The sequence below is a fragment of the Syngnathus floridae genome, chromosome 9 (assembly GCF_059516105.1).
Source record: "Syngnathus floridae isolate MCC-2025c chromosome 9, RoL_Sflo_1.0, whole genome shotgun sequence".
Lineage (NCBI taxonomy): Eukaryota > Metazoa > Chordata > Actinopteri > Syngnathiformes > Syngnathidae > Syngnathus > Syngnathus floridae.
In genome coordinates, this window is record NC_142421.1 from 15,440,395 (window position 1) to 15,444,421 (window position 4,027).

The 4,027-nt window shown below is 54.0% G+C and overlaps 1 long non-coding RNA gene across 1 annotated transcript; it reads right to left on the reverse strand.

The window, feature by feature from the left end:
* Nucleotides 1-705: 705 nt before the first annotated feature.
* On the reverse strand, nucleotides 706-1,738 carry LOC148393667 (uncharacterized). The gene is made up of 5 exons (XR_015860582.1): nucleotides 1,639-1,738; nucleotides 1,381-1,494; nucleotides 1,183-1,299; nucleotides 896-958; nucleotides 706-809 (listed from the first exon to the last, which is right to left on the reverse strand). It is a non-coding gene; the product is annotated as an uncharacterized LOC148393667 (long non-coding RNA).
* Nucleotides 1,739-4,027: the final 2,289 nt, after the last annotated feature.

Genomic DNA, 4,027 nt, shown 5'->3' on the forward strand with positions numbered 1-4,027 from the left:
TAGCACAGCTCAAGGTCAGAATTGTTGGGGCACATTGCCGGAGTTCCCCTTGGCTGATGTCGCGTGTCTGTCTACCTTCTCACTTTCAATGTCCAACATCTTCTGTTGAAGTGCTGACTTGGTCACTTTGATGTATTCTAACCACTGAGGAAAGGCTGCTGTCACATAAGCAGAATGCGAGAGCGTGCGTGGACGTGCGCGTTACCTTCTCGGCTAGGGTGAGAAGGGTCCTGGCGTGAATCACGACCACCTGCTCCTCGTTGGTGAGATTCTGCAAGAGCCCAAAGGCACAGCGTCAACAAGCTTCTTTCAGCGCAAAGCCTTCCAAAAGTCACATTTGAGCCGCCGAGTCTCGTGGAGTGCGAACATAAGGAGTTCGACATACACTTACGGCGTTATAGCCCAGGATGTCCAGCTTCTTCATCAGATCACTGATGACGATGTCCGGGGGAAAGGCGCAAGGAGCAATGTAAGGTGTTCTGGGACCTCGGGTTAAGGTTAGGGTTGCGAGGGACGCCTTACCTACGCTCACGCCCTCGGCCTCGCAGTAGATCTGCAAAGGGCTGAGGCCGTCTGGGAAACGGACTTGCAGAAACTTCAAGACGGGGGAGCGCCACTCCCTCTCCTGAAAGGCAGAGGCATGCATCCGTCCGTCCGTCCGTCCGTCCGTCACATCTCTGGCCTCAACACGCTTGTGCGAGTCTTCCCACCTCCAGCTCCAGGATGCGGAACTCAAGCAGTTCGTTTTGGTCTCGGATATCCTGGATGTGCTCTTTCAGACGCGCTTCTTCCGCCTCCATCCGCCTGACCTGAAAAGACAGTCAGACCTCATCTGCGGGGCTTCCCGACAGGTGTGACGCCAAGCGACTCCGCCCAGCGCCTTTCTTTCCGTCACCTTTTCGGCCAACTGCTGATTGCTCTGACGCAGCAGCTGCTTCTCCTCCACCCACTTGACATTCTAGAAGAGACAAACGCGTGGACAGCTTTGGAATGTTGTGTCATTTTCATCCACAAATTCTTTGGTTGACTGGAAAATGACATTTGCTTTTCTCCGCATTTTCCCAGCCACGTTCGGGGGGGGGGGGGGGGGGGGGGGGTTGGTCCAGTAATGCCAGACGGATGAGTGACTGAAGAATGTAGCTATTTTGTCTGAGAAAAAGGTGTGCTCATTGATGAGCTTACCTGTCCTTGTTGCTTCAGCGCTGACTCCAGATCTGCTACACTGCTTTGATAGTGACCCATTTCTACCATCAGCTTTTCTCTGGTCTGAAAGGAGGAGGAGGGAGGCTCTTCCTCCTCCTTTCAGACCAGAGAACACCCGAGGCTGGGTGAGAACGGGGAGGCTGCGACCCGGCCGGGGGTTGCGGGAAGGGGCGCCACCTTGATCTCCTTCTCGGCGTCGTAGTCCCCTTTCGCTGGTCTGGGCTAGCAGAGCGTAGGCTCGTTGCAGCGCTTGATATTCTTGCGTCAGCTGGCGGTAGCGAAGCTCCGCCTCTTCATGCACACACCAATGCAACACAGCACTAGTACCAGAATCAGTCAGACCGGCGACAAAGCACCCGCGACGCAAAGACGAGTCCGATTCCAGGCTGAAGAGGAATGTTTGGTGCCAATACGCTGGCAGAAATGGCGGGCTACCTCTTCGGGTTCCGTGTCGGGGTTCTGTCGGTGTGAAAAGACAAGGACGATCCGTCCGAGTCCACCAACACGTCTTCGTCGTAGCCGTAAAATGTTTCGATGACCTGCGGGCGCGGAAGCAAACATCTCTCTGAACAAACTGAAGCGACACCTCACGATGAATCGACGAGAGGAACGATAGCGAGAAAAAGGCCATTTCATCTTGCGCAACACCAAGCAGCCGCAAACAAACAGACTCACCTTGCAGGACCTCACGCTTTGTTCCTCCTCAGAGATTCTCGACGTCGGTATCGTAGCAGCAAATCTCTCTCCTGTCGACACAAATAATCCGCCTTTGAGATTCTTTGGATGCAAAGGGAACGAACGGCTCCGGCGCAGAAACAAACGCGACTCACAATGACATTTCTGACATGAGCTCCTGTCTCCAGAGCCTGAAAAACACGTCACCGGCGATGATTGGAGGGACGCTCGTCTTTTCCAAAAGTGACAACTACAGGGTGTGTCAGGGTTTTCCAGATTATCTTTATCGTATCATTGTGTTGCTTTGACTTTGACTGCGACCTGTAATAAATAATATTATTTATCCCTTATTTATCCCTATCGCTTATCCCTTCCTACACAAAGTCGTAAAACACCCCTTGCTATGTTTTGACTAGAGGTCAAGGGCTTCCTCTATTCAATCCACTCTTACACCCACCCTGTTTCTCTTAATTAAAATGCTCGTGCAGGAGCCGAGAGTCAGACTTCATTCGTACAACGGATGGACTCTCCACCTGCAGGTGTCCAAAAGAACTTACTTGTCTCCCGTGTGGTTCTTGCAAAATAAGTTGGAGCGAGCGCAACTCTAACAGGGTGCATTTTGCCACTAGCTGCCTACGGACAATGACGTCGCGCTCGCGGCTCATGGTTGACGGGCTGAGCAGCCGGGCAAGTCCGTCGTTTTCAGCGCACAGCGAGTGGCAAAGGCGCTGACAAAACGGGAGCTTTGAGCTGCTGAAAACGGCAAAACAAGTCTAAAGCGTGTTCAAACGCGTGCGCACAATGCTCCTGCTTGAAAGGTCGGAATTTAAGGGGCCAATTTTTTGGATGGCGGCCGCCGGCCAAGCTTTGGACGGAAAAGGTTTCCTGGCGACAGCGAGCGAGCGCGGCGCTGCCGTACGTGCACCGAGTCGCCTGCCTGAAGACCTTGGACAAGTCGTCGATGATGTGCCGCTGCTCCACAACTTGAAGGAACTCCATTTCACCGTCCTGCTGGCCGCAACCGCGGTCCAGGTCATTGAGCGAACTAGGCCTTCTCTGTGGAACACAAATGCAGTGGACTCTGTTGGCACGCCGCCGTTGTCCGCGTCGACTTACCAAGCTTGCCATCTCCTCGTTCTCCTGGGTGACAAAGCGCACTTTGTTTTCAAGGCGACACAGCACCAGCGAGAGTTCTTCATTCTTCCTGCTCAGGCGTTTGTTTTTGTACAGGAGTGGCAGAAACTGGCTTTCTGTTTCTCTCAGTCGCTTTAGCTGCAAGCATGAAGTGCGGGATGTGAAAGACGCACAACACGCGGGCCAGAACGTATCCATTCCTTTTGCATCGGTTTGAACGGAATCGTGGCTTTGGCTCCCAATAAAAGACATCTACTAGGCAACCGACTCGCCGCGCCGCTCAACTAATAAGCAAGCGCAATGGGTGCCTCGCTGGATGGCGCGCATCAAACGTAGCGCAAACCTTCAAGCGTGCCGTCAATAAATTACTAGTTCATTGCGCTCTTCAGAAAGCGGGGCGTTTCGATCCTCCAGTTTCCTGATGACTGCGCTGAGCTCAGCGATTTTCAGATGAAACCGTCGCGTGTCCCGATCCTCCTGAGACTGAAAACGCCCCGCAACACACACACACAAGCACTCGTTCAAAGTTCAAAACTGTTTTTGTGCTACCTTCCTCCAGCAACGAACTAAGTCATGAATCGACTAGAACACCTTTGCTGTGACAAAAGCGAAGCGAGCAACCGGACATTTTCTTCTTGTGAAATAGAATAGAATAGAATGCCTTAGGTGTCATTGCACTGCAGGTATACAACGAAATTGGGAACATAGCCACGCACCGCGCATCTGATCAGTCCTACCAGTCGGCGGATCTCCCTCTCGCAGTCTCTCTTGGTTCGGCTCAGCTCCTCCCGATGCTGGTGATGAGCCGATCGGAGCTCGGCCGCTCGGGACTGCCAGGCCTGCTGGGCCGCTGCCAGGGCTTCTTCCGCGCTCCTGGTGGAGGCGACACCGCTCGGTCTCCCGACACCGCCGCGTCTCCTCCACCTCCGCCAGCAAAGCGCCCCCCCTCCTCACCTGAGCAGACATTGCGCCACACCGGGCCGTTGAGACCGCAACGGAGCGCCGCGACGCTTAC